This window comes from Camelus ferus, chromosome 9 (genome assembly GCF_009834535.1).
Source record: "Camelus ferus isolate YT-003-E chromosome 9, BCGSAC_Cfer_1.0, whole genome shotgun sequence".
NCBI lineage: Eukaryota > Metazoa > Chordata > Mammalia > Artiodactyla > Camelidae > Camelus > Camelus ferus.
In genome coordinates, this window is record NC_045704.1 from 40212579 (window position 1) to 40236291 (window position 23713).

The window sequence follows — 23713 nt, forward strand, 5'->3', positions numbered from 1 at the left end:
CACCAACACGTATTGGACGCTTACCATGTCTGTCTCTCTTAATCTTCACAAAAAGAAAAACAGGAATTCTCTACATTTTATGAATACAATAAGGGCATCTGAAAAGATCAAAAAGCAACTAAGTGGCAGGTCCAGGTTTTAACACAGTACTGGATGGTCCTGCCACATGTGTCTGGCCTTAGCTGAGGGGTTGCTAAGGTGACAGTAAGAACTTTAATGGCAATTGAGATCACTATCAAATTACATTCTTGATTGCATTCTAACAGGATTAGATACCATTCTCCAGGTAGTGAGGTGTTTCTTATGGTGTTTGGAAATGCTGTGACATTGTCAAAGATATATCTGGTGACCATATGAAGCCTTGATTTTAGTAGCAAGTTCCTGAACACAGGAAATGAAGTTAGGAGAATTCTAGAGTAATTTGGATGACTGCAAGAAAGAATCTGCCCTAAAGTGGGATTACTGGTCAAGGAAAGGAAAAATGACTATGGGGAATGCTTTGCATGAAAATGAGTTGGATAGAATACTATCCTCAAAAGGACAGGAAAACAGAAAAAAGGACAGGAAAAGCTGCCTGTTTCACCTTTCATGTCATAAGATATTTTTTTCCAATGAATTAACAAATTAAATAAGAAAGTTAACATTTCAAAAGTGGTAGAAATGTGGCAAAGCGCATAGCTTCACAAAGCTGATGGATTTACTCACATAAATGTAGTTTGGATATATTTGGTAATTATTTCAAATTGTATGAAAGGGATGTAATATTAACATGATGGAATGCTTCATAAAAGTCATGAAATCTCTGATATTTTATTAAACACAGTGCACTAAAATTCCAAATAAATATATAGTAGTTATTAGGGTTAGTAATAAAATCTGATTATTTTTATAATATATGTTGATTTCAGCAATATTGATTTTGCCTTATTTATATTAGGTTATTGAAGCTATACATTACTTACACTGGTTACTGTTCAATTTGGCATATTTATACCTTTTCTTCTAGTTAGATAATTGGCTTTATTTTTATTATACCACATTCTTGTGGTGAACTTTTTTCTTGACGGTTGGCTTTATTTTATCATTTATTATCCACCAAGGGGCATTAAATTAGTTCTTGAAATCTAGATGATGGAAAGAGGAGCAGCTGTTGGCAAAAGCAAAAACATGTATTTTTCTTATATTCTATGTAGCTTCTTGTATGTTCCTTTTTCATATTCAGAGTCGACTAACATTAGCCGAAGGCATACTTTGTGCTTCCGTAACAGGGCACACTCAGACAGACACGTCAACATTTGCCCAGTAACAAGAACCTTGATATCAACCTTTTTTGAGGGAATACAGTTGAGGGCAGTAAATCCAGGAGAAATTTGGGAGCCAATTAAAGAAAAGTAGAGAATGATAGCGCTCACACCCTAGTGTGGGAATGAAGGTCTTTCTCTTCATGTTCTATTACTCGACATTACAATGCAGTGCAAGCTACCAAATGTTACCCAGTGTGGTTCTGAAATGAACTTATAATCTCCTCCATAGAATTGATGAATGTTGACAGACACACTTGGTTAAGAGAAAGAAATGTGTCTGTGCTTGATACGTGTTATTTTCTTCTTAAGCTATTTAGACCCTGCTGATCTTTAATTTCCCTGACTCTGCTCTTGTCTTTCTTTAGAGTGTGTGTGTGTGTGTGTGTGTGTGTGTGTGTGTGTGTGTGTATTATAGTTCTGGACCAGGGCCATTAACTCTGGATATATTGAAGAAACCTGTTGTAGGTAATGTTACAGATTCGTAAATCTACAGACCTATGCACAGATCTTCGTAATTCTCTGAATTCCTCTTTTGTGGCACTGACTGTCAGTATAATTACATTTGTCTATTGGACATTTCTCTCTAGACTACGACTTTCACGATGACAAGGGCCTTGATCATCTGGTTTATCTTTGCCTTTCAGCACCCAAAGCAGTGACATATCGTTTGTCTTAAAACACACAGTTTAAGGAAAGTGATGTATACAATATTGAAAAAATGCTAAAATAGTCAAGAGTTTTGTTCATTTGTTTGTTTGGTTTTTTGGTATTTATCAATAACGTTGCTCCATTTAGGAGCGATCTACTTTTCATACTTTTAATCTTATACTTTCTCCAGACCCTTTTCCATCCTTCTCCACCCATAGTTGGGCTCCGGGAGGTTGATCTGTTAGTCTGCCTCTGCCAGATACCCTTGTCCCTGGCAACCTATTTCAATTAGCCGGTGGGAGGCACTGACAGGACACGAGGAAGTGATGAAGGGTAGTCAGAATACGTACTACCCCCTCTCTGCCCCCACGGGGCCATGCGTTCCTCTGTCAAAGGCCCCTGCTGTCAGAGGCCTCTCTGCCCCTCAGAGGCGCACTGCAACTGAGTTACAGCAACAAAACTGTATTAGTTTCCTCGGGCTGCCGTAACAACATGACATAATTTGGGCTACTTAAAACAAGCACGTACTGTCTCACAGCTCCAGAGGCTGGAAGTCTGAAAGCACGGTATCAGCAGGGCCACGTTCCCACTGAAACTTGAAGGAAAGTTTGAAGGTACCTCTCTTGGTACCCCCAGGCAGCCCACTGTTCTTTGGCTTATAGACGCATCACCCCATCCTCTGCCTTCACCATCACATAGTGTTCTCCCTGAGTCTCTGCCTCCTGTGTCTCTTTGTCTACACACGGCCATCTTTTTATAAGGACCTCAGTCACATTGGATTGGGGGCTCCCCCTACTTCCAATATGGCCTCAGTATAACTAACTATATCCACAAGAACCCTATTTCCATATTAGGTAACATTCTGTGGTACTGGCAGTTAGGACTTCAATACATGCTCTTCGGATGGACACAGTTCAGTCAACAACACAATCCCTCCCCCTGCTCCTTCAGGCCTCCAGGTGCTAAGAGACACCTCCTGCTGCTTGCCCACGCATGTTTCATCATCTTGTTGGTTTCCATTAACTCTGTTTGTGCCTTTGCATGCACTCCTTTCACTCAACTCTCTTGGTGATTTATCTTCAGTGTGCCTTCTGTTTCCTGCCAGGACCCTCATCACGTTAAACTGCCATCCCCATCTTCCTCAGTCTCAGCGTAGCATTTATGAAATTTGGCTGGAATTGGACGTATCCAAATTTCAGAAATTTGGGAAGAAGAAAAAGAAAAGCTAAATAATGTATGGATTAAGAGCTAGTTAAATGTTTTAAAATAAAGGCATCATTATCTCCACCTGCAAGACATAGAACTCAATGATTTGACCTTTAGAAGCAAAAAGGTCCATATTTGATAAACTGGTGACAACATCAGAGGTAGTTGTAGCAAAAATACTACTTTTTTTTTATTGAGGTATTCAATCTGTCCTTTAGATATCAGCTGTAATGCAAACTGACAGGAACTAGTAGAAAGGGTAAAGTCAAAATTTCAAAGCCATTTGTGAATTATAAATAAAATACAACACCATATATTGAATTGTCACTCCAAATCCCTTGCTCAATGATGATAAGGAGATCTGTGCCTGTGTTAAAGTTTAATATGACCATTATTCACCAAAAAGTCATGTTAAGTCGCTTTAGAAAGTGTGATTACTGGAATGGATGTGCTAACATGCATCTACATTTGCACCCTCTCCTCAGCACTTTTCACATCATTTTACTTCTCTTGTCTTCACCGTGTACGAACACCAGTGGAAAGATTTGAGAAATGAATGCCAAGTATCACCTTCAAGTGATGAAAATTATCCATTTGGGTATGACACCTCTGTTATGAACAAAATAATTTAGAATTGTGGTGATTTTAGCTACCCTGAAAGTGTGTGCACGTGTATGCATATGTGCACACATATGTGTCTGTGTGTGTGCGTGCTTTCCTACAGACTTATCCATCATCCTCGTGCAGAAATCTTCTGGTTTTAGGCGATAAAATACTGAAGTCTGTGAGAGTAACCTTGAGAATTTGTGCCTTGCTTTCCTTATGCATAGACCAAATTAGCTCATTACTCCAGCTTAAGGGTCCACAAATTCTCATTTTACTTTAATGCATTTCTTAGAATAAATAATGTGAATGTATTCTGAGTGAAAATAGTTTCTATCGAAAATATCAGATAACAACATTAGCAAATAAAGTAGTTTGTTTACTCATAGAATTTTAAATCACATACCTGCCTGTCCTTTCATCAGTCTGCACCCAGGAAAAATGAAAACTGTGGGATTTCAGTGTCCATTTTGGTGGTTAAAGCACAACAAAGTGTTGTAGTATTTAAAAAAAAAAGCGTTAAGAGACCTGGGTTCTAGTAATAGGTCTGCCTTAAATGTTAAAATTCTAGACAATGGGAAATTTGATTTCTCTGAGGATATACATGTGTCTTTCTCATCTATATAATGTGAGTTTTCTAAACTATCTCGTTTCTTGTTCAGATTTGTCAATATGTGAGCCTATGATATATAGAACTCTAGGGGGAAATTTACCATGTTAGGTGCCATGGGTTATTTCTCATATAAGAGGAATCTCTTGAAATCTGGATAAAGATGACAAAGACATTTTCCATCTGCCTCTTAGGGCACTCTATATGTGGTCAACACAAATAAAATACTGGTTCACGTTATTCTTAATTGCCTCTGTAATTTCAAGGTACTTTCAACTTGTTTCAATTTACTTTAAAAGAAACTGGGACAGACGGCTAGTTCTGCAAATATGTGAGAAACTCTCTATGGTAGACAACTCCTGAGATGGCTCCCAGTGATTTCCATCTCCTGGTATTCGTGTTCTTATGTAATCCCTTACTTCTGCATGTAGGAACAATCTAATGACCTCCTTCTGATAAACTGAGTATGGTAGCAGTGATGTCACTTTCAAAACCAGGTTGTAAAAGATTTTGTCTTTCATCCTTGCTCACCCCCTCCACCTTGCTGGCTCTTCTCCCGGGCTTGCTCTGACGAAACAGGCTGCCATGTTGCACATGTAACTGTTTAGCAAATGGAACTAAGTTAATCTATCGAAGCAAACAACCCTATGGAGAGGGCCCTGAAACAAACAGCTGTAAGTAGCATCAACCAGTAACCTTCAAGGAAGAAAAGTCCTCAGTTTAAGAGCTCCTGAGGAGCTGAATCCTTCCAACCACCATGCGAATAGTCATGGAAGGAGACCCTTCCCCACCCAAGCCTTGAGATGACGGGAACCTCAGTTAACACTTTGATTGCAAACTGGGAGGACCCTAAGGCAGTGACCCAGCTTTACTGCAAGAGAATCATTACAGAAACTGAGAAAACAATATATGTATTTTTAAGTTACTAGGTTTTGGGACAATCTGTTACTGGGCAATAGATAACTAATATGCTTTTCTTTTAGCATGAAGAGCGACTGCCAGCGTACGGGTGGGACTAAGCACCTACTTTTGTGGGGAACAAGAGGTAGTAAAGTGAACATAAGTAGTGACTGCTAAAGAGACAGGTGGATTCTTTTCTCCTGGTCTGCTTGGATTCCGAGATAGGAAAAAAAAAAATCAGAAGCCTTGGAATTAGGGAAAAAATAAAGGAATCAGTGTTGCATAGGCCCCTACTTTGCTCCCCAAAGTCATCCTGTATCACTTGTACAGTCTGTATGTACACCTGATTAACTCATCACAGTCCAGCCATGTTTGTCTTTTTCCAGTTACTCAAACAGGCCAGGTCCTTCCTACAAAGGGCCTTTGTCCTTGACATTCCTAGTCCTATTGCCTGGAATGTTCCTTCCACTCCATGGTATTGACTTTTTCCTTTTCTCTATTTCTCAGATTAATTATCATCTTCTAAGAGTAGTATTTCAAAGTAGTTCTGTCTCTCTTTTTTCTCTGTCCAAGCTACTTCTTTTTCTTGTGTAGATTAGCTACGATTGATAGTTATTTATTCACTGGGGTATTTTCCCCCTTCTCACCAGAATGTAAACACCAGAGTGTAGGTCCTGTGTCCTTTTTGTTCACCCTTTATTCCCCAGAACCATAGCTGAGTGTCTGGAACAGCCAGGGGAAGCAATAAACCCTTGTATGGGATGAATGGGGAAAGGTGTAGAGGGGGATAAGCCAGTTAAGCCAGACAAGCACAGGACTAATTTCAAGATCAATGTAAGTATCAAAAGCAATTAGGTAGATACATCAATATATAGCAGACATGAAAATTTTCTTTGACTGCATCTTAGAATTCATACTTCTTTAATAATTCACTGAGCCGTTAGTTACATTTGAGAAGATGTTTCTGTATATTATTTGCTTATTTTGGATTCTTTATGAAAGTGGAATTAGAAAGTTCCAACACTGATGCTTCAACAAAAGTAGATAATTGTAGTTAAAAAAAGAGTAAGTACATGTATGATTCGTTATACCTTAACTTGGAGACATACCTTCAGTTTTGGGCTTTTGGACTGCCCATCATTCTGCAATAGTGGGCAATACACAGCCTCAGTGGGTAACTTATCAATCAAATGAGAAGATAGATGTGTAAATAACATGAGACCCTCCTAAATCTAAAATACTTAACTATTTTATTTAAGTCTTCACTATATTATTTTATTTAATTTTATAAGTCATACTGTGTTGTTATTTCAGGACTGTGGCCACCTGAAACCATCTGTCACTGAGCTTACTGTGAGAAAAAAATGTGTCAGATTGTAAAAATGTCCCAATTCTTCACCACTTCACATATGCAGTCACTTGGGCTTGGTCATGTGACATGATCTGGCCAATGAGACGTTAATAGGCATGACATAAACAGAGACTTCAAATGGCTTTCACTTTGGGTCTTGCTCTTATGCTTAGGACACTACCATGACCATAAGAAGAACATCCCAAGGCTGACCTACTACTCTGAAAAAGAAAATGAGAGACATGTGAAGCATAGCAACGAGCCAGCCCACACATGCGTGTGCAGCTCAACAGATGTGCAGAAATTTAAATGAGACTAGTAAATGTCAGCTGCCCCTTAGCTATCTCAGCTGAACCTCAAAGATGCATGAGAAATAAATCCTTAGTGGTTCATGACCCTTGAGATTTGGAGAGGCTTGTTACCCAGCAATTCCTAACTGATATAGCAGGAAACATGTATTGCAAAGAGGTATGATATACTATGTTTTTTAATGCAACGAAAAGCATAATTTCAGTTAGTAAGCAGTCAGCTTCTGACTCCATGAAATCATTCTGGAACATCAGAATGTTGTTGAAATAAAGACAAATTCCCTAAGACCTATATTTTTTAAAGCATCTATGTTTGAAAACCCATTAGGAACAAATGATCCTTCCCATCTAATTTCGTAATAGACCTAAGGTATGAAAATTTAAAGGTGGCATGATTAAAATAAAAAGAAATAAAGAAAATAAGTGAAAATGGTAACTTTCAAAGGGACTGAATTTTGGACCTTAAAACTTCCTCATAAATGAAAAATTTTGCTTTACTAACATGTATGTTTGCTATTATCTCATTATATCTTTTAAATATTTGTGATAGCTTACAACTCATGAGGAAACAAATAACATATGTGCTAGTGTTCTCTTGTTTGACATACTTGACATATCTATCAGACAGCACAGATCAGCTCAGATAATGTATTTATTCGTGCCTGTATCTGTCTCCGCTATTGTGTTGTAAATTCCTTCAGGGCAAGAACTGTGCCCCCTTCATTTTACTATTTCCCAAATAGTGCCTGACTCATAGGCAAGGCACAGTAACTGTTTAGCAAGTGGAACTAAGTTAATCTATTGAAGCAAACAACTGTATGCAGAAGTGCACAAAATCACGACCTAAAAGCATGATAGCTGAGCTACAACAAGAATATCGCTTCTCCAAAAGCAGTCACTGTCATTTCTCCTCAGAGAAGACGAAGACACAGGAGAAAGCATTTCAGCATGTGAGAACACTTTGTTGATGTTAAGTTAATTTAAAACATATTTTATACTAAAACCCATACCGATATATTACCGAAGAGAAAAGCATCAGATTATCGTAGTTTTAAGATACGCTTCAAGAATTTAAAAAGTAAATAAATAGCAAGTAAGCATGGAGGGATTATTTCATTCACCCCTACCATCCATAGCATTTCAGCGAAGAGTCTGGAGCATTCTAATATACGGTGATCATACATTCTAACTTTACTTAGCTCAAAATCTCATTCCAGCACGAGGCACATTTATAGGAGTTAAAGCTTTGTTAGATGGATAAATGGATGGATGGATCAACCAACTAACACCTGTTGGTGAAAGTAAAGATGAGACTGTCTTCAATTTAAATAACATACTACCCACACAATACAACTAAATTATGAACTAGAGAAACTGACAGTTTGCCTAAGACAAAGAGCCACTGACTCTTTCAAGTCTCATACCTGCCTTTCTCATTGTATTAATTGTTACCTGTCTTTAATTCCTAGTTATTTTATCAACAGATACTACTTTTTGGTTATTTTTTAACTTTATGGAGGTATAAGTGACAAATAAAATTGTAAGATAAAATGTATAACACAACGATTTGAACTATTTCTTTCTTTTTATTCACGTATCCAAACAATAAACTACACTGTGTCTACAGGAGCCAGGCACTATCCTAGGCATTGAGGACACTGAGATAACAAGAGGCATAAAGTCATTTCATCGAAGATACAAACAAGTAATTAGATGTAAGGCAGGGAAATACAGAGTGCTGTAACACTCCTGCAAGTTCTCAGACATTTCCTAGAAATCTGGTTATTTTTTAAGCTAAAATTTGACAAATTATGAAGGGCTAAGTATGCAAAGTGTGGAATTAAGAGAGTTCCAGATGAGAGAACAACATGTGCTAACATACTACCTGCAAGCAAAGGCTGCATAATAGAATCAGCAGAATGATTCTTTAATAGAGGGAAGGACAGCATCATGAGAAATGAACACTAATTCACCGCCAGGCGCAGTGAGAAGCATTTTAAACAAAATCTCTTGTCTAATTAATGCATAACTAATGAAAAGTGTTGTATGATTATTTCCTTTTTTAAATGCAAAGAAACTAAGGCTTTGAAGAGTTAACTTAACCACATTCCAAAAGTTATAAAATTTGAACTCAAGTTATCTGATTCAAATGCTGCTTTTCAAAACCACTTTGCAAAATGATGATATTTTGTAAAGTGGCTAAAATTTTTTAAGGGTTTACTTGGTTCTAGATACTATCCCAAACATTTAAATCCCACACAAATTATAGCAGGTAAATACAAAAATAATGATTAAAAATTCTGTTTAAAAAGCTTCATGGCATTAAGTCACTTGCTCAAGTTAATAAACTAAATGGTGAATTTTGAACCTGTGTATTCCAACTTCAAAGTCAATATTTTTAACCACTGAGCTACAGAGAAACATTTGGATCACACCAAACCCATTAGTAACGATAAGAGAGGTTAGCTTTATTGTCCTCAATCTACAGAGATGACATAAGTAACTATACGTATTTGGTTTTGTTAATATTACAATAGGATAATATCTTCTTTAATTCATAAGGACATTGTAAAGATTAATAGCACTGATTTTATTATATATAATATCTAAATCTTAGTATGACATACAGAGCTCTTCACAATCTTACCTCAATTTATCACTTTAGCATCATTACCCACCAACCTGCCTCTCGAACCCAAGACTTTTCTCACACAGAACTTCTCAAATCATACTCTTTTCCCTGTTGCAAGCCTCTATAAAGATGCTGAAATTAGTCAGGTTAACTAGGATTTCAAAACAGTCTGTTAATACTTGTTACTTTGCCAGTTTATCTGATTAGCGCCAAGCTTTCAAACAAAAGGGTACAAAATATTAATAAATGCCAATTATGTGCCAGGTTTATTTCTATGCATTCACATACATGCCTGCTCATTAAAGTTTCATAACACTAAGAAATACATTATTTTTCCTACTATAAAGATAAAAAACTTAATGTTAAGAAAGGTAAAGGGTTTTTCCATGGTTAAACAATTAGTAAAATAGAATGAATTGAGCCCAGGTTAGTTGGATTCCAAAGTCCGTTACATTTTATTAAACCAGATTGCCTTAGTTATTTTTAAAGCAAAGAAAATTTTCAGAACTAGTTTTAAATTAGTTTGAAACTTATCTTAAAACTTGCATACATGCATGATTGCCAAAGTATTTCCATCTTTATGTAAAAAGGATGTAATAATGCATATAAATTATCTTGCACTCAATAGAGTTAGTTCCTCTCCCGTTTTCTTTTTCCTTGCATCTGTGATATGGTTGATGATGGATGTTTGGAAGGTCGGATGACAGATGGGGGCCAACATGTCTAGTTTCAGATTAAGGAATTAAAATTGGAGATTAAAATCAAGTGTCTCAAAGGGGAGGGGGGTAGTGGAAATTGTAGAGCCTTGTGATGCTCTAAGTCTCATCAAGATTCAATTTTTTAAAAAAGTCTTTCCATTTTAATTTACACCTCTTGGAGTGGATAGAAATACCACTGCACCATTCATCTAAATGAAGAGTGGAAGATGCTTTCTGCGATAGTAATGTGATGAGTTCTTGGCTATCAATGTGGCCTCCAAGAGCCATCTGTTCCCAGAGTCAGTGAGCAGTAGGATTTATGAGCTTTCCCAACAAACTCTGTGTGTGCGGCAGGGAAGGGCAAATCCAGCTGCTGTTTATTTTCATCAAACATCTAGATCTGTTCTTCAAACATTGCAAATCTGATGAAACCTCAAAAGAGTTTGTAAAATACTTTTCTTCTCTAATTGGGAAAATGATTTGAATGTTAAGAGAAACTGCAAAAGATGGTTCCTATTCATCGGTAGTTACACAAAGTCACCAATGTTGTAGATCTTATCAATGTCCCAGATTCCCAGGGTCTGCCAAAACAAACAAGTAAGAGTGTGCACAAATTCCCACACACTAACACAAACACACAAACATATCTTTCCTCTTAATCTGTCCAAAATTATACAGAGGTTTGAACTTTGGGAAAGTGTATTTTGTTCCCTTTAATAAATACATACATTTCAAAATTACTGAATGAATACCAACATGATTGCTAATAATTATCCTTAATATGTATTCAGCCTTTTTTAAAGTCTTTAAGTGCTTTCTTACACATTAATGCTGCGTGTAATAGAGCCAAAATGATGGAGTTGAAAGCTATCTAAAGATCATAGACTCTAACCCTTTCATTTTTAAAAAATCAACTGCATTAAGGTATAATTTGCATATAATAAAATGCATCCAATTTAAGTATAGTATGAGTCCTGTGAGTTTTGACAAATTTATTCACAGTATAACCACCAAAATTCTGCTTGAGGACATTTCCATCACTACAAAAGTTTCCTTTGTGCCCCTTTCCAGTCAATCCCACCCACCCCTGGTTCAAGGGACAACTGATCTTTTTTATCACTTAGTTTGGTCTGTTCTAAAGTTTCATGTAAATAGCACCTTGCAGTATATTTTCTTTTACACTGGACATTTTGTTTGGCATAATATTTTTGAGGATCATTCATGTTCTTGACTATATTCAAAGCTCACTGCCTCTTCATTGTTGAGTAGCATGTCATTGTATGGGTATTCCACAGTTTGTTTATTCCTCAGCTGTTGATGGCCTTCTGGTTTTCCCTCCAATTTTTGGCTCTTATGAATTAAGTTGCTACGAACTTTTCTGTACAGTTCTTTATGTGGAAATAGAATACTAATCCTCTTGTAATCATCTCAGTGTAAAAGGAGACAAGGACTGAAACCTCAGTTATCCAAAGTTCAGTTTCATTTCTCCCAATTTAGTAAGGGTTTACAACCAACCTCATCACCAAGAGATCTAAAATATCATGGAGGATGGTTCCTCTGCCTGTGACTTGGAGTAGGTCACCCAGTGCCCATGAGCCTCAGTTCTCTTAGCCCTTAAGGCTCATTTGAATCTTTGTGAGGTGACAGGCACTGCACAAGGAGTATGCTTTATGACAAAGAACAAAACACACATGGTCACTGTAGAACTCAATTGAAAAGTAAGCACTGTGTGTGTGTGTGTGTGTGTGTGTGTGTGTTTGGAATTTCAAAATGTGATGAATTCAGTAAAGAACTCATACAGAATTCTATAATTTAACTTATGTTTGGATGATTAGAGAACTCTTTGAAGTAGTGAAAATTAATCTGAAGTTCGAAGAATGTGAAGAGCCAGGAATGTGCAGAGTTGCCCTAACAGCGTTAAAAAGAGAGAACAGCATGCATTCAAGTCCTGAAATGTCAGAAGTTAGGGTACAGGAAATGAAGAGAGTTGTGGCTTGAGATAAGGCTAAGAGTCAAAGCTAAGTTTCTTTTTTTTTTTAACTTTTAAGAAAAACTATGAAATCATAATGTATATATAGTAAAAATGTACAAATCTTAAGAATGTAACTAGGTAAGTATTTGGAATGTATTTGGATAAGTATTTGACAACTGTATACATCCATTAATCAAACCCCAAATTAGAATATAAAAATATAGAACACTTACATCATCCCAGAAAATTCCATCATATCCATTTCTTTGCAGCTGAGACTCATTCCCCTACTACTACTCCCACAAAGAAGCAACAACTCTTACGGTTTTCCTGGACATAAATTAGCCTAGATTAATTTTACCTATTGTTAAAATACACAGAAATCATATCATATGTATACTTTTGGGTCTGGCTTCTCTTGCTCAAAGTGATGTTTTAAGATTTATCCCTGTATTAAGTTTATTCTAATTGTTGAATAGTATTCCGATAAATGAAAATATCACAACTTTTAAAAATTAATTGACAAGAATTTGGGATTGTTCTAGTTTTGAACTAAGGCTTATATAACATTCATATATTAGTCTTTTGGGCAAATGTGTTCAATTCTAGGTCATAGTTGAAGTCAGGATGCTAGGCCATAGTATAGTAGTGTGTTTAACTTCATAAGAAACTGGTAGAGAGTTTTCCAAGTTATAGCATCACTTTATATCCCCAGCAGAAATGGATAAGAATCCCTATTTTTTTTGATGAAATGGCTATTCCTTGGCGTTTTAAATTTTTTCATTTTTTCTATTTTGACTTTTTAGCTATATTTCTTCTGTTTCTTAGATTGTTTGCTTTAGTTATAGTTTCCAATGCTTGCTCTAGGAATTGCAAAATGCACCTGTAAGTTATCGCAGTAAAATGTAAGTTAAACTATATTTTTACATGTATTAAATAAGAAATTTACAATGATACTCTTATATTTCTCCCATCCTTTAGACTATTATGACTCATTTGCATTTCTTTTACATGTGTTATAAACTTTAAAATACACTGCATTTATTTTTGCATTAAATCAGTAATTGTCTTTAAAACAAAATAAGAAAAGGAAAAAAGAAATAATCTTTTCTATTTATTCACATATTTAAAATGTCCACTGTTCTTCATTCCTTCCTTCAGAAATTGAGATTCTATCTGCTGTCAATTCTCTTTCAAGTAAATAATTTGTATTTCTTGTTGCAAAGGTCTATGAATGGCTCATCCCTGCCTGGAATTTATTCCATTAAGAGTTCTTTGCATCCACTCTTCTTAAATAGCTTTCTAGAAATGTATGGTTTTTCATTTATCTTTTTTCCTCCATTGGTGAAATCAATGGAGTGTTGGTGCTTTGTGACTTTCCACAAACTAACCAAAAAGCTAATGCTCCACAAGGGAGTGAGATTTTAAGGATCCTGTATGTGCTTGTGTTCAGTGAACTATGGTGTTAGCTATAGTGGGGAAAAGGAAAACTTTGATATGAATAAGTTTTCAAAGTAAACAGTTTTAGTAATGGTTTGGAGCAAAGGGGTGAATAAAGAAGAAACTAAATAGGAGGGCAATATGTGTACCTTGAAGGATACAGAGACATGACAATGATGTTTTCCTATGTGAAAGCACTGAACGTGGTGTGATGTACTTAGAAGGTAAGTTAAATATGAATCGGCCTTAGGTGACCTTGGGGAAGACTGTACTCATGAAGCCTAATTACATGAAAATATATTGAAATAAGCTATTATCAAATAACTAAAATAAAGGCACATGCAGTTAAATTTTTAGTTAGATGGAATGAGAAGATATATCTACTTTACTAATGATATTGTACTGGGGTAACTGCAATCTGATCTAAATTATGAAAGGGGTTGGGAACTGGGACGGTGACTGCATGGGTCATTCTGGGGATGGGGGCTAGATTTGTTTAAAAGAAGCCTATTTAGTTCTAGACGATGTGTAGCAAAACACATGTAGAAAATTAGTTAGGTATATATTTGACATAATATATGCTCACCAGAAGCTAGCTTGTTTGATCTCTCTTAACTATGTTTATCCTGATCATGTACATGAGTGTGTGTGTGTGTGTGTGTGTGTGTGTGCGCGCGCATACAAACACAACACACAAACACATTCACAAATACACTCCCCTTCTTTTGACATTTCCTCTAAGTGCACAGAAAAGATGATAATGCTATAAATGAGAACCGTGGGTTAAAACAAACAATCTATTGCTCTGAGAGAAAGGTGAAGCAGAAAGATTTTTGCTGGGCATGATAAGATTTATCTGGCCACAAAAGAGGAAGAGTCATACCCTGTTTCCATTATCACACAAAATCCTAATTTCTGGGGATATCAGGAATTTCAAAGTTTGATGACACTAGAGAATAGTGTGTTTGTATTCCCAGGAGCTCTTCCGTGGGAGAACCACCTCTCTCAAATTCCACATTTATTTTGAGTTGCCAATTATCCCATCATGGTGTTGTGCATATGACTTAAGTAAGGTCAAAAGTTTTGGCTGAGTTTTGACATAAGTATACGGTGTCAACTCTTCCTGGTGGAGGAAGTTAAATACGGAACCTGGAGTTCTACTTCAACCTGGCAGTAGCTAGGAGGTACTCACCCCATTACCATGCCAGAGTCACTTCAGAGGAAGCCAATTAAAAGGTAAGGTTTAAAACCAGGAACATCTCAAACTAAATTTAAAAAAATCTCGTAAGGCCAACACTAAGATGAACAAAATATGATCATAAGATGAAATTGTTGTCCTAAAAAGCACTTCAATAAGTAATTATAAACACATTTTTTAAAAAAATGAAAAAATAAATAGAAAATCTCAGCAGAAAAATAGGATATTTAAGAAAATAAGTAAATATATAGAAAAACTAAATGGAAAGTATAGAACTGAAAAATAGTAAATATGATTAAAAACAATTAATGAGCTTAATAGAAGAATGGAGGGGGCAGAGGAAAAGAATTGGTGAACTGGAAGATAAAACAAGTAAAATTACCAAATCTGAAGAACAAAGAGAAAACAAATTAAAAGAACAAGAACAGAGGCTCAAGGACAAGGGAAAATGTAAGAAGAGATCCAACATTCATGTTACCAAAGATCCAGAAAGAGAGAAGAAAGAGGGTAGAGCTAAAAAAAGTATTCAAAGAAACAGTGTCTGAAAACTTCTGAAACAGTTTGAAGGACATAAACCTAAATATTCAAGAAGTTGAGCAAACTCCAAACTGGATACACAGCAAGAACTCCACACCAAGAATTTCATAATCAAACTTCTGAAAAATAAGGACAAAGAAAAACTTTGAAATCAGAAAGACAGGACAGCTTACCTTGGCGGTGGGGAGGGGGCACTGAATTACAGCAGATTTATCATTAGAAACAATGGAGGTCAGGAGGGAGTGGCACACTTTTCTAGTGCTAAAATACCAGTTAATCCATTACTCTATGTCCAGCAAAATTATCCTCCTCTTGAGTTTTCTAAACTATGTTTGATGGTTGAAACAAGAGCTAAGGCTGATGTGCTTCAAAATGTATGTAGAAGAAATGTTAGATAATTCTTTTTAAGAAAACTAAACAGAGGTAAGGTTTGTAGATTTTACTTGAAGTGGTAAACTGATGACACCAGTAGACTTGAGATTATATATATTACCTTCAGCAACCACTAAAAACACTACACAAAGAGACAAACTCCTAAACAGTATAGGAAATAGAAATATATTTCTAAAAAAATGTTCAAATGCCTACAGAAAGGCAGGAAAAAGGAAAAAAGGAAATTAAAAACCACATACACACACAAGAAAACAAACAGAAATCACCACCACAACAAACAAGCAAAAAAGCATAAAATTTAAGTGGTCTGAATATGCTAGGAGAGAAGATTTCTGGCCTCCAGTGGAAGTGAAGCCAGCACTGCAAACCATTAGAGGGGAACAGTAAATAAAGACGTATACCATCTTCCTCTATTCTGTCTGCCTATTGATTAGAGAGCATTTGGCTTTATGTGGTCAGTCTATCTGCCTTTTCCAGAAATTGCAGCATTTACCAGGAGCTACAGTATTAGCAACCACATTGCAAAATATCATCCAAGATTATACATTTCCAATACTAAACATTATGTCAGTGCAGAACCAGAATGTAAACCCAGGAAAACAGACCCCTTCTTAACTCCTCATATAGCCTGCCATAAGGAGTTTATTGTCTAGTTAGAAAGACTGTTAAAGAAAAAACATATATATTTACGACACTTGTTGACGATGGCAAGAAAGGCTTTATTCAAGAAGCGCCATGGCAATAGGTATAGAGAACACTGCAACGTGGTATCGCAATGGGAGATAGAGTGAGTCAATTCTGAACACACTGTGGGCCATAGGAGCTTATACTGAAGGAGTAGGGTGAGAGTCAATATATGGAAATTTATTAAGAGGATACATCAGGGGTAAGGGCGGATTCTGGCTAAACTGATCTAACATGATTCTTGCTGCAGGCAGGCCAAGGTGATCATACATCACCTAGGGGCTGGTGGAGGATGAGGAAACTGATCAGACATTGAGAAAGGGGGTTCTGGTTAAACTGACTTAGCAGGATTTGTGTTAAAACTGGGCAACACAGAGACAAACAGGGAAGTTCAAAAGTCAGAGCTACTTGGAAAAGATTTCAAGGATTCCTGAGTAGGGTTTGGTCAATGAGAGAATCTCTGTTAAAATAAATACGTGGATAGAATTCAGGAAGATAGACTACTTAACTAGAGATAACCAGATAACTAGAGAAATAGTTAAGCCACGCATGGGGAATCAGAGAAATAAAATAGAGATGATGCTGACTCTGCCAGGGAACATAAGGGAAGGTTTTACTTGCTTTTAGTTTTGAAAAATTTAGGTATGTTCCCGACAACAATGAGGAAGAGTGGGGGTGGAGTACGCACAAAGCCTCAGACACATGAATAACAAATAAAACTCCCCAGTGACACTAATTTAATTATCTTGATATTTCAAGAACACTGGATGCATACAGACATACATGTTGATAAGTATTTAAATTTGGAGGGAAGAAAACATCCTTCATAGCTCTAAATTCTGATGTAAGTGGAAATTAAAAACTAACTTCAGATTTGACTTTCTTCAATGTCAATATATCTGAAATTTTTGTCCTCAAAAGTAACTCTTCTTCTAAGTATATGATTTGAAGCTGATAGTTTTACATATCTCGTTTACTAAAGTTTTTTAGATTTATTTCTGAAATGTGGAATTATTTTATTTTTATATTGTATTTTAAAGAATAGCATGGTCTTCTAGTCTTTTGCTCTTCTTCAAAGTGAGTTTTGTAAATCAGCATATCCACCTCACTTAGGTGCTTGCTGGGAATGTAGTGACTCAAGTCCTACCCTAGGCTGGATGAGTAAGAATTGATTTTAACAAAAGTCTCACATAATCCTGTGCACATTAAAATTTGAGAAACACTTTTAGAGTTGATTAAAACAGAAAGACAATTAACTCATTCCAGTCAGGGTTTCTGTCATTCTATCTTTGATAGAATGAATCTGATCCCTCCAAATAGCAATTCGGAAATTAATGCCTAAATGTTTGTAGGTTAATGGAAATTTACTCTCAGTACTCATATCAACTGGAAATAAATTTCGTTTTTGTTTGTTATCTGATAGCTAAATTCAGATTTTCAGGTGAAGGTGTCTCAGTCTCAACCCTCTCTCATTCAATGAAAAAGAATACCAGTTGTTTATTTCTGGATCCACATCTTGTCATGTCTTTTCTTCATTAATCGCTTGGTTTTTTTTTTCCTGTGTGGCTCAGTTTTATTCTTGTTTTGTACCCTGCATTGAGCCTAGCTTCTAGTATCTTATAAACACAAATAGATACACACCATGTGGGATTAAATCTATTTAAGAACCCATATTTCAATCAAAATGATGAAGCCACTGATTTTTTTTATATAAATATATAAATATGAAAAATAAGAATTCTCTAATTTTTTAAAAACAAATTGCCAGCAGGAATTTTTGTTATTTCTCTGGATGTTAACAGGATGCTTCCGTAATTCATATGAAAATGAACTTTGCCTTAATGCATGTTCTCCTCAGGGCCTTTTGGTAGATTCCTGGCCATTTGGCCTGGCTTTTAACAAAATACAAGATGTATTTGTTTGTCCCACAGAACACCTTACTTCTGGTCTTCCTTTTTCCAGAAAGACTCCATTCTTCCTGAGAGGACCCCAGCTGTAGCTTTGATTGAGGCATTCATTCTACAGCTGGGGCAAGCTTTCTCTGAAATGCAGCTGGAAGAGGCATTTCAAAAGCCCACATTGTTATACAAATGCTTCTATTCTCCTTGTTAGAGGCAGACACCCAGTCAAGTGCCCAGACACACAAGCTGTCAGAATGGAAGAGACATGAATTTCTCAAGACTATCATCATTTTTGGGTTCATCTTGCATCTGGAAAAATTCAGTAAAAATACATAGAACAACCTAATCATTGGATGTTATGACCAAATTGTCAAATTGAAGATGTTATTCACAGTTCTTTTACTCACACCATGATTACACTGAAAGATACACAAGGAATTGCCTCAGGGAGATGGCGACTGAATAAGATACAAGAAAAGCTGTCATAATCACAATTACTGGTTGCCCAGTAAAACTATGACTGTTTTAGAGAGTGAAAACTATAGGTTATCATAACCTGTTCTCTTTCAACATCAAAATCATATAGCCATTTTTCATATACAAATTTTATGTTTACCAAGCAACTTTGATAATTTTGCTTCCCACATATTTTTCCTACGAGGAAAGAACTACATAACTGGCAAACATACCACATATTAAGGGAGGGTCTTATGCTTCATTATAAGGGATAGGGAAAGTGCTCAATAATTATTGCTTTTTTTCCCTTAAGTTCAGTGATTTTTTTTTTTTTTAACTTAAGTCTAGTTGACTTACAATGTTATATTAGTTTCAGGTGTACAACATAGTGATTCAATATTTTTGTGGAATATGCACCACACAAATTTCAGTAACTACTACTTGAACAAAAATTGAATGGATTCGTTTGCATTCCAGTTTGTATAGGTGAATCTCTAGTGACATTCTGAAGGCAAAATGATCTCCTTAGAGCCAGTCAATTCTAGAGCAATGAGAAGATTGGATTTTTAGGTTCCAGATCAAAGGCCAGTCATTGGATCTCCAAAATAAGGTCATCTAACATGGACCCCTGGACTAAATCCATATGATAATATTATAAAATAATCTACAAAAGTCAGATTTCACATTGTCTAGTGTATTACAAATCACATATTCCTTGGCCAAGAGGATCTGAATAAATTGAGCATATGTGAATAATGTTTAACTGTTACAGAAACAAAGTTATTATCAATTGACACCCTTATATGCCACTGACCAGCACATTTATCACTTCTATATGCAAGATGTATCTTTTCCTATCTGCCATGATCTAAGTAAGCTTAGAATATTTTTCTGTCTTATCTCCCTAATCAGTACAGCATTGACAGAACTTTATTGCTTCACAAATCACGGTTCTAAACTTCTGTGAGCATTATATTTTGCTTACTGATTGTTCCCATGGCGATTTCCTGAATAAAAGAATAATGTCTTTGATCAAAGGATCCTGGGTTTCATTTTAGGAGGTCAGGTTAATGGTGCTGTACGCTACATTTGAAGACATTTTATTTTAGAGACACAGCTTGACTTTCAGCCACAAAACTTAATGAAAAGACTTTTTTGGTTATATTTGATCATTTCTACCTGAATAGTATGCCTGTTTCCTTCCTATTTAAAAAGTCTGACATCATGCTTTTAGAATAATTGTGCAGTCTTCTCTTTTTCTAGTCAAGCTTGTTTAACTGAAGGACCCAAATACAGCCAAGAACAGATTTAAACTTCTAGGTGTCATTTAAAGATGCAGTAAGATATGGAAGAGAGAGTTTGGGCTCGGAGTCCAGGGGTCTTTAAAGCCCCAGGATTGTCAGGTTCATAGACGTTGCCTGTTCCAACAGTTCATGATGTGGGTGTTGTCCTCAGCATCATCCCCATCAATAAATCATCTACTTGTTTAGATTTTTAAAATTATATTAAGTAATTAAAATATTAAAAAGTTGAAACAAATGAAAAAAAAGAAAGAAAAAAGAGAGGGAGGGAAAGAGAGAGAGGGGAAGGAGAGAAAAGAAAAGGAGGAAAGGAAATAGCTACTCTTACTTCCCATCACTCAGAAGTAACCATTTAACTCTAGACTTTCTTGAAACATAATAGAAATGGGAATTCAATTTCTAAACATCCTTTTCTACATTTTGGGCTCTGATTATTTCTTGAATGGCCTACGTTGGCATTTTGTAGCTTTCACCACTGAAGCATGTCTAATTTTGACTTCTTCTGATATTTAAAGAAGACATTACACCTCTTCTGAGTCTACTTTCCTCCCAAGAGAACACAGACAGAATTATTGAAACTTTCTAGAGTATTCAAATATGGATTTCTGTTGTCTTCCCAAAGCCTGGAATTATTGCCTTCTCAGAAAAAATAAAAAACAAGAAAACAAAAAGATGTTTGTGACTGAAGAGGTAAAAGGCAGTGACCAATGGCAGTAAAAGGAAATTTAGTGTGTGTGTGTGTGTGTGTGTGTGCACGTGCGCGTGTGTGAATAAACTACTTTTCAGAGCAGTTTTATTTTACAGCAAAATTAAGCAGAAGGTACAGTGGTTCCCTATATATCTCCTACCCCAACCTATATACAAACTCCCCAAATGCCAATATCCCCCAACAGAGTGACAGATTTGTTACAGTTGATGAACCTACACTGACGCATCATTATCTATCCAAAGGCCATAGTTTGCATGAGAGTTCACTTTTGGTATTCTACAGTCTATGGATCTGAACAGATGTACAATGACATTTATCTATCATTACAGTATCATACAGAGTAATTTCACTACCCTAAAATATTCCTCTGTGTTCTACCTATTTATCCCTTCATCTTCTCCCTGCAATCCCTGGAAACCACTGATCTTTTTTACTGTTTCCATAGTTTTGCTTTTTCCAGAATGTGACATAGTCAGAATTACACAGTATGTAGCCTTTTCAGATAGGTTTCTTTCACTTAGCAGAATGCATTTAAATTTCCTCCTTGTCTTTTCATGATTTGTAAAACAAAGAATGCTGCTAACCATATGGTTCTGTAAGAATTAAGTCATTAGCCACTGCAGTCACTGACCTACAGTATATCCTGAAACGAATTCAAGAAGAAAGAACAGGACAAAGCATTCTGTGCTTTGGGAAAACAGACAAAATGGCCCTTAGCTGGCTAGATATATTCCGGGAGACATTTTTTATGAACCCAGAGTCTTGCATCTTCTCATACTTAGAAAAGCACTAAAATCATTAACCAAGACAACTTCCTCCTGTGACTAGCAGCAACCTTCTACCAAGATGCATACTAGATGGCACATTTTCCCTAGCCAAAATCTCATATATTCTGTCCTCTCCCCTTACCTCTTCAGAGCAATTCCTCCATGCTATCTGAGAGGCTGTCTCCTGGGCTATAGTCCTTAGTAAGACACTGAATAAAACTCAACTTGCAGTTCTCACATTGTGCTTTTTTATTTCCAGTCAATAACTTGATAGCACATTAAACAGTATTCCATTGTCTCAGTATACATTTTAGTCATTCATTCACCTACTAAAGGACATCTTGGTTGCTGCCAAGGTTTGGTAATTATGAATAAAGCTGAGATAAACATCTCTGTGCATATTTTTGTGTGCACACAAGTTTCCCACTCCTTTAAGTAAGTAACAAGGAGCATGATTGTCGGACTGTATGGGAAAAGTATATTTAGTTTTGTTGGAGACTGGCAAACTATCTTTCAAAGTGGCTGTGCCATTCTGTATTCCCACTAACAATGAATGGGAGTTCCTTACTGCCCCACATCTTCATCAGTATTTGGTGTTCTCTGATGGTATCTCACTATTGCTTTAATTCAAATTTCCCTGATGAAGCCTGCTATGGAAGATGTTTTCATATGTTTATTTCCCATTTACATATCTTGTTTGGTGAGGTGTCTGTTATAGTCTTGGGCCCAAGTTTTAGTTGGTTTAAGATAAAAAAACAAAACAAAACAAAAAAAACTTCTGTGTTTCTCTTTAACTCTCACACTCACAATATTTCTGACATGAGATGATGGGTTTTTTCCCCCTATACCACCAATTCTCCCACACCAGCGATTATGTAACAATTCAGTTCCATTCAGTTTTGATACTAATTGAGTTAGCACAGACCCCAGAGGTTAAGGGTTCAGTCCCACAAGACTGGCCTCCTGCTTCAGGCACCAAACAGTTGGTCCTCAGGTGTCCCACATCTTGTATAACTTGGCCACAAATTGGAGGTTCCCACAACTCTCTCCTTGGGTTCTATAATTTGCTAGAATGGCTCTCAGACCTGGGGAAAACAGTTTACTTCATAGATAATCAGTTTACTATAAAGGGAACAGCGGATGGAAGAGATGCATTGGGCAAAGTATGCAAGAAGGGGTGCAAAGCTCTCCATGTGTGACAGTCTCCCTAGAACTCCAACTATTCACCAACCTGGCAGCTCTCCAAACCACAAAGTTCAGAGATTTTTATGGAAGTGTCATCATGTAGATATGACTAATTAACTCAATCTCTAGTCCCTCATCTCTCCCTGGAAGATGGGAGGTGGGCTGAAAGTTCAAGCTTCTAATCATGGCTTGGTCTTTTTTGGCGACCAGCCACCACACTGAAATTTTCCAGGAGCCCACCAAAACTTGCCTCATCACAACAGAAGATGCTCCTGTCACTCAGGAAACTCCAAAGGCATCTCTGTGTCAGGAATCAGGGTCAAAATCCAAATATTATGACAAAAGATGCTCTAGCACCTTTATTGCTTACAGAATTACAAAAGTTTTAGGAGCTTTGGCTAAGAACTGAGGATGAAGAACAAAATATATACTTCTTATTGCATCACAGTATCACAGGGAGGTTTTTTTTTTGTTTTTTTTTTTTTAGTTGTTGAGTTATAAGAGTTCTTTGCATATTTTGGGTAACAGTCCTATATCAGATATATCTTCTGCAAATATTTCCCTCCATTTTATAGCTTGTGCTTTCATTCTCTTGACAGTGTCTTTTATAGAGTGGGAAATTTTAATTGTAATGAAGCCCAGCTTATTAATTCTTTCATGTAACATGCCTTCAATGTTATATTTAAAATGTCACTGCCAAACCCGAAGTTATCTAGATTTTCTCCTACATCGTCTTCTAGAAGCTTTATAGCTTGGGTTTTACATTTAGGTCTGTGACCCATTTTGAGTCACTTCTGGTGAAGAGTGTAAGATCTATGTCTAGATTATTTATTTAGGCATTATTTTGCATGTGGTGGAAATTTAGTTTTCCTGACAGTTCAAAATGGTGATTTTGAGATTGATCCTGAAC

The 23713-nt window shown here is 36.3% G+C and overlaps 1 long non-coding RNA gene across 1 annotated transcript in view; it reads left to right on the plus strand.

The window, feature by feature from the left end:
* Nucleotides 1-20853: 20853 nt before the first annotated feature.
* LOC116665771 overlaps nt 20854-23713 on the plus strand; it is a 28116-nt gene continuing 25256 nt past the window's right edge. The window contains exons 1-2 of the long non-coding RNA XR_004322437.1: nt 20854-21132; nt 22105-22108. This is a non-coding gene — a long non-coding RNA (uncharacterized LOC116665771). The remainder of the gene's footprint in view (nt 21133-22104; nt 22109-23713) is intronic.